Below are 15789 nucleotides of genomic sequence, written 5' to 3'. Positions count from 1 at the left end.
ATTGGAAAAACCGATGGAAATGGTGGTCGCTTAGAATGGAAGGAATTATTATTTCACCTTGTTATATTCTAATGTATCATATAGGACCCCAATGGAGGTTCGAAGGGGTTCAAAATAGGGAAAAATAGGCTGCCCTTACTTCATTCATTTTCTTCGATTATATCCATTCCGTGTTTCTTTTCTCGTATTCTTAGATTTTCATAATTCTTATTGTCTCTATTTTTTCTTGCGCATTCCTTTGCTTGTTGAATTATCATTTTCCTACCTTTTGTCTCCCGTTTTCTGTCTCACTTCCTCCATTTTTCCTCTCCTCGTCTATCTCTCTTTCTCATTGTTGAACTTTTCCTATTTCCCTCGTTATACTCTCTTCTCTCTCTTTTACCCCCCCACACAGAGACGTATTGTTCCATTCATTTTATTTCAGTCAGTTTCTTCTCCCGCCCTTCCTCTCTCTCTCTCTCTCTCTCTCTCTCTCTCTCTCTCTCTCGCTCTTCTATTCTACTAGTAGTTTATCTTCTTTTCTTTTTCTTTCCTTTCTGTCTCGCTCGTCTGTCTGTCTCACTTCTTCATTTCCGTTCGTTTGTCTAACTTGTTTCGTTAACTCTTCTTTCCTTTCTCTCCCCCTCTCCCTCTCTGATCTGTCTTTCTCACCTTTTCTTTCCATTTCCCCCCTCTAACTTGTTTGTTGTATTCCTCTCTCTCTCTCTCTGGTCTGTTTTCTCACCTCTTCTTTCCATTTCCGCCCTCTAACTTGTTTGTTGTCTTCCCCTCCCTCTCTCTCTCTCTCTCTCTCTCTCTCTCTCTCTCTCTCTCTCTCTCTCTCTGGTCTGTTTTCTCATCTCTTCTTTTTAGTTAAATCCGTGTTACAATCCGTGAATACGTTCGCATACGACTCGGGTATGCACATCTACACATTACCATCTTCAAGCACACCATTTAGAAAAGTAAGGTTAAGTCATCAAAATTCAAATTCAAATATTACTGTGCTCAACATCACTGGCTCATCCATTCTTCCTTAAGTTTTATTTCCTCTGGAGTTGTATCACACAATTCAACAGGTAATGAAATGACCACCTTCGAGTATCTTCTGCTTGTAATTCCTTTACTCATTGTCTGTAAGTTCGGAGTGAATGGCACATTAGGATGGCTATTCCGCCATTGTTGACCTGATTAGTATTCGTCTATCGAAGAGACCGAGCCTCGTCTTCCTACTGTTGCTGTAACAAGAATCACATTTCGAAGTTATTGCTTGCGCTTCTCCAAATAGCTACTCTTTGTTTCAAATGGGCGTCGGATCCCTACAGTGTTGCCAACTGTATGGCAATTTCATGTCCCAGAGCTTGGACTTGACGCTGAAAGTACTGCCTTAGAGGGAATTTTAGATACACCGAAAAGAATTAGCAATGATATGACAATATTGATTTTCCTATCGTGGAAGAGAATTCGAATTATAACTTCAAGAAATGTCAATCATGAGGATTCTTAGGCACTAAAAACTCTCCAAATAGGCAGGCAAAAGGCACTAAAACAAATTTTTCATCATTTTCCCGTATTAGGCACCAGAAAGCATTTATCTGCGAAATAGGCACTTAAGAATCAACTAGGCCCTGATGGTAACAGACCTGTAGGAAGGCCAAGACGAAGATGGAGGGATAACGTTGAGATGGATGTAAAGGAAATCAGTAAAATTAGAAAACATTGGATTAATCTTGCCCAGGATAGGGACAGTTGGAAGTCTTGTGTTGCTGCAGCCATAAACCTTCGCGTTTAAGAAGGCTAGAGAGTTAGTTTAGTTATTGAGTGAAGAAGACAAAAACAGGCGCTATAAAACGCTAGTGTATGTCCTTCAGAAATTCTCCTGCAGCCTCTCTAAATAATGAGGGTGCTAGAGCTTTCCTTTAGTGTGGATGTAGATCGATGTGATGTGTTGGCTGATTAGTTATTGTGGATGCATTATCCCTCAAGTACAATTATGACAATAAAAATAATACATTGTCATAACAACATATGAAAATAGTTAGGCTAAGTCCAAAGTTCCACACTTGTGCAATATTTATAATAATTTAGTCATATGATTACTCAAAATTTATTCATATAATGCAATTAAATGTCTGAAATTACTATTTAAACTAATTTCATTAAATATGATGTTTAAAAAAGCCAATTTGTATAACATGACAAAATTATCAAATTGTGCAATATTCTGAATTCATATTCATAACAGTTATTTTTGACTGACAATATGAAAAAACAAATATCTTCAATCATATGTGTTATTTCAGGCAAGCAAGATAAGTTACATTCAAATTTATAATTAAATTTATTGAAATTATGTACATTTGCATTGACATCAAGGTTTATATACAAAGGTCAACTCTTTAAAATTGTTCAATGTCTTATATGATGTCATACTTGGTATTTTATATCAACATTCATAAAATGGTAATTGTAATCTTTAGATAAGTATATTGTGATATACATAGTAAAATAGCTGTAACAGAGCAAATATGTACATTTACTAAACAAACATTCAAGGTGTTAAGCAGTTATGGACAAAAATATAAAACAAAAACAATTGAAGATAACTCATACTAAAAAATCTGGCTTGAACTAGTTGCTCTAATACTAGTTGTCTGCGACTTTAAGGGAATCTGAAGATGGATGGTACATAAGTAAAAATGTGACTATTGGTGAAGGTTTGATATCATTAAAAATCTGGATATTTTGAAAGATTATACTTTACAAATTAATCTTTAATAGTTTCTTTAAACTATAAAGAGACATTTTGTTGATAACAGAAGCTTGAAAATGGTTTTATAATGGAATAATCTGTATAACAAAAAAGGAAAGATTTGGAACTGGTGTAAAGTGCCTAGTTTAATAATTGAGAGCAGGAAATTATTATCTGATGGCATCTGCATTAACTAGCTAGTAAATGAATATTGCATTATCTAAAATGAGAATCTTATGAGAAATAAGACTAAGTGAGTGAAATATTTTCGGCATTTTGGATGTGAATAAGTCAAATGTGAAGTTTTGAAAATTGAAGGAAGCCATCTTGTGGACCTGATTGAAGAATTTGACATGTTGAGTGTGCTCAGAAGTAGAACTGAGGCATACTCAAATATTTAGTGAAGGACTTGCTCTGTCTCACAAGGAGATAATAAAGAAATGTTTTCTACATATAAATAACATTTATATGTTATAAATGTTCTTGTAAACAATTGCATAATTTGATGCTCTTATAACATTTGTTATTTCTAGTTATTTTATCAATGTAATAATTATAAAAATATTTATTATTGTATGAACATAAACACTGTTCATCAGTATATGTAAATTTAAATTTCCTTTTCAACATAGCACCATAGTTACCTATTGTGCCGATACCGAGTTTAAAATATACTGACAAAGTTGTCATATAAATAAGATTATGAGACGTCAGGTGATTAGTTGAAAAGGTTCAAGCTTATAATAATCTTTGTATTGTTTTGCTTCTTGTTCTGGTTTCTGAGGTTAGGTGTTTTTACCTTTAATATGTCAGATCCAAAGGGTGATTTCTGCTTGGCAGATGTTATGGCTGCTCTCAATGCTATCAAGGATGGCCAAACAGAGCTCAAAGCTAATCAGGAGGATCTCAAAGCTAATCAGGAAAAGACTGATGCTCAATTGATAGAGCTGAATGCTAGCCAGATGGTGCTTAAATCTGGGCTGACAACTCTTCAGCAATCTTCTGATGCTCAATTAAAAGAAATTAGAATTGATCTTGCTCAATATAAGAAGGAGTGTTTGATAAGAACAGAGAAAGTGGAATCTCATATAAAAGCATTATCCATGAAAGTGGATACTGATATTTCTGCAGTATCCTATGTTGTGGAACAAAAGATGGAAAATTTGGCTAAGCAAGTTGGTGCTGTACAAGAATAACATGCAGATTTGGCAGAGCGACTGCATGTTGATATGAGACACATGCAAAAGGAATGGTGTGAAACTAAACAGCATTTAGCAAATACTTTGTCCTCTCTTTCAAGTTTACCTAAACCTTCAGTGTGTGATGGTGCTTCTTCTCCACAAATTCAACCTAATCAAGAGATGAATTCTGATCAATTTCAGTACAAAGTGCTTCATAATGAAGAGGATGGTTCAGCAGGTAATATGCCTAATGAACTTATTCAAACCATGCAAGGACTTGTGACAAGTGATTGCAAATTAGTGAATAATGATCTCTCTCAGGACCAGGTTCTGCAGGAACAAATAATGGGTGTAAAGCTAGAAGTTTTAACATTGGTAAAAGAAGTGTTGTCACCCATTAGTCAGTGTAGGTTAGAATCAGCTGGCAGAAGAACTCTTACAAAGAGAAAACGTGCAAAAGTTCCTACAGTAGTGAATAGTTCTGATAGTTGTGTTGATGAGGATGTAGTGCGCAGGCATGTATCTAAGGTATGTGATAAAGCCACTAATACTGAAACTGAGTCATCTGGCTCAGAAGAAAAGTTATTTGATTCTACTAATGACCGTAGAGGAACACCATCTGGTCATCGCCAAGATTATGTAAAAGATGATTCTTGTTTGCATCATAATAAGTACATAAATAAGAGTGATGTAAATGGTCCTTCTCAAAGTGCAACTTTTGCGACTAGTACTCAATATGACAACTCTTTACCGCACCGACAATCTTTCATAAAGCCACAAGAATTGTGCAAGTTTCCACAGTTTGATGGAATCTCGATGGACAGTATGCCATCGGAATTTTTGGAGAAAGTTGAGGAAATGATGGATATTTACAATATCAAGGAAAAGGATTACATGCAATATATACCTAAGTTACTCAAAGACTGTGCAAAAAGTTGGTACACTCAGAATAAATCTTCCTTCAATACTTACCATGATTTTAAAAAGGCCTTTCTGTCTCACTATGAGAATTCTAGGTGGAAGAGTGTCACATTGACTCGGATACTGAATACTCAATTTTCTAGAGCTGCACATGGTAACTTACAGAAATTTGTAAACAAGAATTATAAATTGCTCAAATCCATCCAGCCTCATGCGGAGGAAGCACACTTGATTGCACAAGTGGCTACGCTTTTGCCATTTAAGATCAGAGAGCACTTTGTGGTAAATAATGTTGAGACATTGCAAAGAGCATTTCAAGCCATAGAGAATTTTGAATCGCTTAGAGACATCCCACTTAAGATGAGCAATTCAGAATATGGTGCAAAAAATCGAAACTTTAAAGCTAAAGTAGCTCAAGTGGCTGTGGAACAAGCTTCTAGTGCAGATAAAGAGAATACATACTCTCGCAAATCAAATTACACAAGAACTAATTTTCATAGGAACTATGACAAAACAAACCTTGGGGTTAAGAGCTACAATTGTGGAACAGATAAGATTCCCACAGTAGCTAATGGTGTTGTTTCCCAAGCGGAAAACTGATGAGGACTCATGTTGGGGGAGGTAACATGGGTGCTAATAATGTATTAAAGCCTCCAAATAAGAATAGATTTGCCTATAATAGAAACACAATGGAAACAGACATTCTAACTCCTATACTTGACAATAATCAATTAGTAGGAGATAGCATGATGCTTAGACTTTCACAAAATATCTTAGGTGAACCCGTGAAGGTGGAAAAGGATGGTACACGGCACATTGGATTATGTGTTTCAGGTCAAACAATAGATCAGCTAAGACAAAGAATGGAATCTTATAATAAGTTATCAGACCAGGTAATGTTAATGATTGGCACGAATGATCTACTGAAACGGAGAAATGAGGATGATATCAAACAAAGCTTTAACAGACTGATACAGGTCATGAAAAATAAGACAAGGAATATAATTGTACTTACCTTACCACCAATTCCGAAAGTTATGCATTCTAGAGGGGATCCAGAATGGGTCCGATGGCAAAGGTACAATTCTCACCTGTTATCTCTTCAAGATGAGGATAAGGTCAAAGTGCTAAATATTGCTCCTCTTTTCTTTGATGATGATGACAAGATAAATGAAACTCTGTATGAACTGTACATTGGTCCTCGTACACAAAATCGTCTGGATATGATTCATTGGAATCGTGCGGGCATGTGCAAGTTGTTGCAATTTTTATATAGTATGAGTGTCATCCGAAATATGCAGTTGCCTGTCAAAAGTGTGCATAATACTTTTAAGACTGAAGTGTCAGTTCATGCAACTGAGATAAGTGACAAAGAGCGCAACAAGATTGGACACTTAAATCAGGGAAGATCTCACGTTCCTGAAAATCAAAAAAACTAGTCAATTCCCTTTGCCTTGAGGCAGGTGACAGAGGGTATGCTATAAACCCTGCCATAGCAGTTGTTAATGTTGGGGATTGGGAAAAAGGATTAGAAACTGAAGATCAAAATTACATGAAAGAAAATTACCGACCAATCAATAATGTTCCTAATGGTTCGAATACTGCAAAAATTTGGGTTAATATACTAGATCATAAACATTTGGCTCTATGTGATAGTGGAGCAGAAATTAGTTTGCTTTCCTATCAGGTGTGGAAAAATATCTCTTCTACAGCCAGTAGGCCAAGATTATTGAGTACTAAAAACATTAGACTAGTGGATTTTACAGGCTCTAAAAAGAACAAAGTTTTAGGTTTAACTAGGCTTATGATTGTTATCAGTTTGCAAAGTTTGTTGGTACAATTTTTAGTGGTTCAGAATCTGCAGGTGGATATGATCTTGGGCTTAGATGTTCTATATGCATTGCAAGGTACCTTAGATTTCTCTAAGAAGGCACTTGTATGTGATAATGATAAATATGATGTACTTGCCCGTTTCGTTCCATTGGAAAATACTGTAGATGTGGATCATTATTATGAATGTTCTTTTGTGTCAAGTTCTGAGGGTAATAAGGTGGATGATGAAACAATATTAAATATTTCCGGTCAGTTGGATCAAACTGAGATGTTGTCGGTAGTTGAAAAACAGAAATTTTTAAATATATTGTATAAATATAAAAAATTGTTTTCCATTAAACCAGGTTTATGTAAAAATTATGTGCACACAATGGAACTGGATACAGACAAACCCGTGGTAGGTCGAAACTATCCTATTCCATTTGCATACCGGGACGAAGTTAGAGAACAGATCAACACCATGTTGGAATGGGACGTGATTGAATTGTCCAACTCTGAATACTTATCCCCTCTATTGGTTGTACCTAAGCCAGGTGGAGGGATAAGAATGTGTGTTGATCTAAAAGGGATAAATAAGCATGTAAAGTTGATGCAAATTCATCCCGTAAAAATAGATGAGTTATTAGTACAGTTTCAAGGTTGTAATTATTTCTCATCTATAGATTTAGGTAATGCCTTTTGGCAAATTGCTTTGGATGAACAAAGTAGAAAATACACAGCATTTTCATTCGAAGGTGTGTTATATCAATTTAAACGTGTTGTATTTGGATCAGTGAATGGCACCGCTGTCTTTGTAGATGCAATGAATAGAGTTTTGGCTGATTGTAAGGATTTTGTAGTGGTGTATGTGGATGATATCATTATAAGATCCAAAGACTTTGATTCTCATCTGACTCATGTTGAAAGTGTATTTAATTGTCTACTGAAAGCAGGCATGACCCTTAAAATAGAGAAATGTAAATTTTGCTGCAGGGAGATAAAGTTTTTGGGTCACATCATTACCCCAGAAGGGTATCATAAAGATCCAGTTTTTGTCAAGTCTATAATAGAGTTACCGGAACCTAGCTCAATTAAACAATTGCAAAAAATATTAGGTTCCTTAAATTGGATTAGTAAATACATAAAAAATTATGCAATGTTTGCCCAACCCATGTATGAGCTTCTCAAAGCTAAACAAAAATGGTGTTGGAATAAAGAGGCATCTGAAGCTTTTCGGCTTTTGAAGGAAAAAATTGCTGAACAAGTAATGCTTGCATTTCCCGATTTTGAACATAATTTATTTGTTCAAACTGATGCTTCGATTATTGGAGTAGCGGGTTATTGTTTCCAGATCATAGAAGGAGGGTTCAAGCCTCTTGGATTTGTCAGCAGATTGTTAAAAGATTATGAGAAATCTTATACATCTACTGAAATGGAGGTGTTGGCGATCCTATATACTATAGACAAATTTGCTTCTATACTAAAAGGGAGGCATTTTGTCATTATTACAGATCATAAAGCCCTCACGTAGTTGGAAACTGCCCACACGTGGAATGCTCGCCTCACTCGCTGGTTCATTCAGTTACAGATGTATTCATTTGATGTTCAATATTGCAAAGGCAAGGAAAATGTAATCGCTGATTTGCTAAGTCGATCTTTTCCTTGGCAGTTGGACATGCATTATCATGTCAACTACTCCGAGTTGGAATTAATGCTGCAACCTTTGTGTGACTGTAAGGAACTTGTGAATGCACAGAGAAATGATTTCGAATTGGATGAGATCATTTCCTATCTCTCTGGAGATGTTGATACTGATAATTCTCGCTGTAGGAATTGGCGGAAACAGTACTGTCTCAGGGAGAACATATTATGTGTCAGGGATTTTCACAGACCAGAAAAGTTAAGGATATGCTTACCTGCCTCCTTAATTGGTAATATGCTCATCAAGTTTCATGATGAGAGTGGTCATTTCGGTGCATCTCGGACAATGGCACAAATATATAGAAATTTCCGATGGAAAAACATGTTTAAAGATATAAAACAATATGTTGCTGATTGCGATACTTGTGTCAGGTCAAAGCCCAATAAACATCCTGCAAAACATTTAGTTAAAATACACCTGACCAGTAAACCTGGAAAAGTCCTTTTTGTGGATTTGCAAGGTCCATTTGTCATGGGTTCTAAGCGGGAGAGATTTTTGTTGACAGTGTTGGATGCTGCAAGTCGGTACTTGTTAGCTTATCCTATTGTCAACAGTAATGCAAATACAGTCATCAAAAAGCTTATCAATTGTTATTTTGTCCATTTGGGTATTCCTGAAAAATTGATTGCCGATAATGGACCTCAATTCAGATCTCATCAGTTTGCAGATAAAATGAAACACTTAGGCATCATGTTAGTGTTCACTCCTCCATATCATCCGTCCTCCAATATGGTTGAGAGATATCATGCAGAGCTTAATCGCTTAATGAGAGTTTTGTGTCAGGATAGTCATACCCAATGGCCTGAAAAGGTTAATGTTGCCCTTCATTGTTTAAATAATGCAATTTCATCTCAAACAGGTTATGCCCCTATAGAACTGCGATTAAATATGGAACCTAACATGAGCATATTCAATAATATCACTGAAGATGAAGTAATGTCATGGGACAATAAAATTCACATGGCACATCTAAAAAGTTTTGAGGCCAGAAGTAAGAAAACAAACCAAATCAACCAAAAACAACAAGCTAAAGTTTCCATATTAGTTGGTGATTTGTTGTTTGTTAGAAACAGACATAAAGATTTAGAAAATAATCCCATTAAGAAATACTGCTTCTTGTTTGAAGGACCTTATTTGTGTGTTGAGAATCATGATGATTCAACAGTTACATTGTTAGAATGCAACACTGGTAATCCTGTGAGTCAAGTGGCCATTGAACACATCAAAGTGTGGAAGTGTTCTAATGCCAAAAGGTATAAATGGCTAGAAATTTTGCAAAACTGCAACAAGTCACATGAGGAGCTAATAAAGAGATTGTTGCAAGGATGCAAGGTAGATGACATACTTGTCAGATCTTCAAAGGAAACAGATATTTCTGTAGTGAAGATGTAAGATTAAGTAAGCGTTAAGGGTAGGTTGGTTGGGAGTTTCTTATTGACTGAGTGTCAAGGGTGGTATATAAGACCTCAGTTCTTTACTTTTTCGTTCTTTGTATATTAATTTTAGCATTATGAAATTGCTTATGCGAACATGTTGTTTATTTTGTTGTTTTGAAGGACAAAAGATACTTCTTCATTCCACAACCATACCCACAAGGGTTGGTTGGTTGGTTGAGTTCTTCTTCTTAGGATGTTGGTTAAAGGTGGTACTGTGAGTCACAGTACTTTGTGCAGAATTTTTCTTTTGTCGGCTGTCAATGTAAAAATTTTCTCTTTTTCGTGCTTCTTTTCTTGAGTCAGAAACATTAGTTCAGATATGAAGTCTTCTTCTGTAGAGTTTGCTTTAAGTTGATCTTCATGATCCAATATCGGTCCTCATTCATATTTCTTGATCCTTAGTTGTGTTGAACGGTGGAAAAATTCAATATAACAAATATTCTTTGTTATGTGTATTTTGGAGTGCAAAAAATGTATAATATAATGTGATGGCATGTGCATAATAATTTTGAATGCTAAGATTTAGCTTTGGCTTGAAAAATATTTACTAGAGCACAAAGATTCCAAGAGTTGAATCGTAGGCTCAAATAGGAATGAACTTGACAAAGAGCAAAGAGATTCACGTGTTGATCCAAGCTTCAGTCAAGTAGTTGTTTCCTTTAAAAATGCTAGAATGCATTATGGCTCCAAAATGTGTTCACAAAGGGCTGAATAGTAAGTTCGAGCCATGACGCTGCGAGTTCAGGAACAACAATTATTTATGATTTATAATTTTAGTGCGCACATCATAATTTATACATTTCTTGCATGAATTCATTTGTGATGTAAAAAAAAAATCTTATATTCAGCACTCCGTAAATCTGAGGATGTTTGCTTCTTGATGCAGGGACTTAGATTTTTGTCTTGTTAGCTGATCTTACCAGATAAATGGATGAATTCCCAATGGGAAACTTAGTTGGATCAGAGGTTACTTACTCTACATGTAAAAAATTATTATTAATATATTTTTTGGCTAAATAAAGATTAATATAGAAATTATGCTCTCAGGTTGAGAATGAATTTTTGAATGGTGCTTCATGGGTTGACAATAAATAATAATGTTAGGTAGGTACATTGTTTATGTAAAAATGATTCATGTGGTACTTCACTAGATAATAATTGTTGGTATGTCGAACTTGAATTTCATTTTTTCAATATTATTATGTACTAAAAATTCATTATGCATAGTTGCACTGTATTGGTTCATGATGAACAAGTTCTTGTTGTATTGTTGGAAAACAAATATTCAGTTATACTCAATTGATTATAATGCTAAACATGTAAACAGTTTGTAAATATAGAGGCATTATATTAATAATTATATGTTTAAAAGTCTCAGTAGTGCTCAATTCTGTTGTGGGTTCGTCCCTTGTTGAGCGCCAGTATGACAATAAAAATAATACATTGTCATAACAACATATGAAAATAGTTAGGCTAAGTCCAAAGTTCCACACTTGTGCAATATTTATAATAATTTAGTCATATGATTACTCAAAATTTATTCATATAATGCAATTAAATGTCTGAAATTACTATTTAAACTAATTTCATTAAATATGATGTTTAAAAAAGCCAATTTGTATAACATGACAAAATTATCAAATTGTGCAATATTCTGAATTCATATTCATAACAGTTATTTTTGACTGACAATATGAAAAAACAAATATCTTCAATCATATGTGTTATTTCAGGCAAGCAAGATAAGTTACATTCAAATTTATAATTAAATTTATTGAAATTATGTACATTTGCATTGACATCAAGGTTTATATACAAAGGTCAACTCTTTAAAATTGTTCAATGTCTTATATGATGTCATACTTGGTATTTTATATCAACATTCATAAAATGGTAATTGTAATCTTTAGATAAGTATATTGTGATATACATAGTAAAATAGCTGTAACAGAGCAAATATGTACATTTACTAAACAAACATTCAAGGTGTTAAGCAGTTATGGACAAAAATATAAAACAAAAACAATTGAAGATAACTCATACTAAAAAATCTGGCTTGAACTAGTTGCTCTAATACTAGTTGTCTGCGACTTTAAGGGAATCTGAAGATGGATGGTACATAAGTAAAAATGTGACTATTGGTGAAGGTTTGATATCATTAAAAATCTGGATATTTTGAAAGATTATACTTTACAAATTAATCTTTAATAGTTTCTTTAAACTATAAAGAGACATTTTGTTGATAACAGAAGCTTGAAAATGGTTTTATAATGGAATAATCTGTATAACAAAAAAGGAAAGATTTGGAACTGGTGTAAAGTGCCTAGTTTAATAATTGAGAGCAGGAAATTATTATCTGATGGCATCTGCATTAACTAGCTAGTAAATGAATATTGCATTATCTAAAATGAGAATCTTATGAGAAATAAGACTAAGTGAGTGAAATATTTTCGGCATTTTGGATGTGAATAAGTCAAATGTGAAGTTTTGAAAATTGAAGGAAGCCATCTTGTGGACCTGATTGAAGAATTTGACATGTTGAGTGTGCTCAGAAGTAGAACTGAGGCATACTCAAATATTTAGTGAAGGACTTGCTCTGTCTCACAAGGAGATAATAAAGAAATGTTTTCTACATATAAATAACATTTATATGTTATAAATGTTCTTGTAAACAATTGCATAATTTGATGCTCTTATAACATTTGTTATTTCTAGTTATTTTATCAATGTAATAATTATAAAAATATTTATTATTGTATGAACATAAACACTGTTCATCAGTATATGTAAATTTAAATTTCCTTTTCAACATAGCACCATAGTTACCTATTGTGCCGATACCGAGTTTAAAATATACTGACAAAGTTGTCATACAATACACTCTGATTGGCTATTAACGTTAGATGAATAAGTTATTCACTATGCTTAATTGATTGATTTGGTGTTTTTAAGTCCACTTTATACACAGTAGAGCTAATCGGGACTGGAACTACAGTTTAAAGTGGGATCCGAACCACTCTGTGCCTCCACCGGCTATCGAACCCGGGACCCCTTGATTATGAGGTGACGAAGCTACCACTGCGCCATCGGGGAGATCTCCATTCACCATGCGTTTGCACAAAGTGGTAAAATTCACGGACACGACACGGATGTGGTTAAAAGAAACTCGAAATCCAACCAGAATATGTAGGCTCTGGATTATTTTTTCATAATTTTCTCATTTTAGACAAAATAAGCTTATCTTCGACTAAAACAGGCACTATAAAACTCTTGCATAACGCCGCTATACACACACACACACACACACACACACACACACACACACACACACACACACACACACACAAGGGAGAGTCAAATGAGAACCTTAATTTGTTTATGTTTCTTATCTACAAGATTTCTGTGTGTAGGGTTGCACAAATTTGCTACATTTTAGCAGAGACCTACTACTGATCTACATGCAGTTCTACTTTGATTTAGTGCCTGTATATCTCAAGAAGAATAAGTCTTTGGGGGTCAACGTGCAGTCACTTATGAGCCACTGCGAAGGCCTTTCCAACCATCTGCCTGCGAACTGAGGCCATTGTCGAACTTTCTCCTCCACCAGTAATCTTGCTGGTGCGGTGTGGTAAGCATGCACAGGGATATTGAATTTTCATTTGCCGATAAATTTCTGTAAGTTTTAGGCTGACAGTGGGCAAGAAACCATTCGTTTTCACTGGTGCAAGTGTGTATAGGAGGCGCCATCTTTAAAATATCAAAAATGGCGCTATGAAGCTTACTTGATTAGTGTTGCAGCCTTGAGGACGTTTTGTAACTAACAGTTGATATAACTCGTGTAAATTTGAGCCGTATGCAGTCTGCCCTACAATGTTTATTGGGCTTTTGAGTATTGTAGACGGTGGAAGGTCTCCATACAGCTACACCTCTCTAGAACGTCCACAAGTGGTGTAGGCATAAACAATACAGGAATCCATAAACTGCAAGTGTATAGAGACGGGAGTAAAAATAAGGATCGACTTGACGCGCGTGTACGATTTTGACGCGCTAAGTTGGCAACACTGGGTTCTTTCACAGTTGGCCCGGAAAAACCCTGAACATACGAGAACCAAGGGAATAAATATCTGAAGACTATAAATGGAATGACGACTAAAGATGCAGCAAGACCGTAAAATAAAACCATGCATTCATTACACGAGTTTCATCTAGGAAATCATGTTTCCAGGTATTGGTCATCTGCATATGTTGTCCTTTAATAAGTACCGGATAACAGACCGCAATATACAGATAGCGATGAATTATTAATCAATGCTACCTAGTGCAATTAGCATTGGGAATCCGTTTAATGTTCACTTCAAAGTACTTTTGCATTGGCAATGATGAATTCTGATTCGAGCGTGGAAAGTGTACTGACTCAATGTTGCTAGCCAACTTAGTACTCCCTTCCGACTGATGTAGTAGGTCAGTGTTTTAATATCCTTTGAAAGGACACGTGTAGGATAACAACAAATGACCAAAAAGGTACTACGCCAATATTATCCACATCGGGTGTCAATGATCCAAACAGAAATGATTGCCCACGAAATTCGCTTCGTAAACACTCATTATTGAGTAAGAGATTTTTTCTTTTTGCTGTGTGTGTGTATGCTTCCAGAATTGCTCGAAGTTCTTTCTGATTAAGATCGTTTTTCTTATGTATCCTACTGACTTTGACGCACTCCTGCAGATTTTATTCCTTTGTTTTATTTCACATCGCCTTTCTGCCACTTTTGGCTAATCGCGAAGGTGAGGATTAGCGATCAGTTATGCACAGAAAGGCTAATCGGGAATAGACCTACATTTTAAATTGGGATCCGAACCACTATGTGCCTCCACCGTGTATCAAACCCGGAACCCCTTGATTACAAGGCGACGATTTCACCACTACGTCATCGGAAGGCCCAGGATAAGTGATGTGATGAAATTGATGAGGTAACACACAAAGAAAATGGCCGCTGCTAGGAGCTCATTGGAAAACACATTGCGATTCCTTCACCTTACAATTGTATGAAACAACTTTGCATTTTGTATTGGCGGCTGATTTTACTACTATGTAGCTTGTCTTACCAAAGAAATATATGTTATTGTAATTTTGGAGCGTGTTTCAATGATTCCATAGCAACGCCAATTTTGTACTGACTATATTTATGTTAACGTCTCTTGCTACGTGAACATTTACAATTTTGTTTTATCTTTGATTTTGGTTTTTCAGTTTTGTTTTCAAGTCCGATTTATGCAGATAGGCTAATCGGTACTGGACCTACAGTTCATGATATTATCCAAACCACCATGTATCGAACTTGGGACCCCTGATTGTAAAGACGATGACGTTATTATCCTCGATATGATTGCTGTTTTTGTTGTTACACGTTCTAATAACGAAATACTTTTTACAATATTAGAAAAAACTTACAATTTTACAGTTATAGAAAAATTCGTCCTTACACTTTCAAAATTTGGAAAAAAATCTCTCTCTCGTTAGCATGTCTGACAGCTGACCTTATACGTTTCGTGAGCAGCTTCATGCTTAACGAGCTGTAGGGCAAAAATAAGACCAAAATGCAGACGTGTTAATGATTTTGCAGTTTCCTTGTCGGCACAGAAATGTTCGTGCTACAAACGAGGTTTTCTCCCCTCTCAACAGACCAGAAGTAGCCTTATGCACCTCCGTTTGCAAGGTCTTGCCCAGAAAGGCATATCCACGTTGGAGCAATTCCATTGTCCATTCAGACAAATTTACATTCATTCTTTAACTATTTTCTTAGCACCAAGTCTATCAATTCATGTAACATCATTTTGCTTGATGAAAGTTATTTAATTTCAGAATCTTTCTCCCCCATCTCAATTGACGGGTGTGACACTTCTGAGAAATGACTATAGGACCTTCCTCAGCTTTTCAGAAAACTCTGTGAAATATATGGGATTATTGAAACAATTTTATTTTTACAAAGCAAACTTTACTCGACA

At 35.3% G+C, this 15789-nt stretch overlaps 1 long non-coding RNA gene across 1 annotated transcript in view; it reads right to left on the bottom strand.

Annotated features, from left to right (window-relative positions):
• Positions 1–300, bottom strand: part of LOC145985673 (uncharacterized) — a 678988-nt gene extending 678688 nt beyond the window's left edge. The window contains exon 1 of the long non-coding RNA XR_014441427.1: positions 266–300. This is a non-coding gene — a long non-coding RNA (uncharacterized LOC145985673). The remainder of the gene's footprint in view (positions 1–265) is intronic.
• Between the last annotated feature and the right edge of the window lie 15489 nt (positions 301–15789).

The sequence above is a fragment of the Lepisma saccharinum genome, chromosome 3 (assembly GCF_977018435.1).
Source record: "Lepisma saccharinum chromosome 3, izLepSacc3.1, whole genome shotgun sequence".
Lineage (NCBI taxonomy): Eukaryota > Metazoa > Arthropoda > Insecta > Zygentoma > Lepismatidae > Lepisma > Lepisma saccharinum.
Note: the sequence above shows the minus strand (reverse complement) of the source record. Positions and strands in the feature narration are given on the sequence as shown.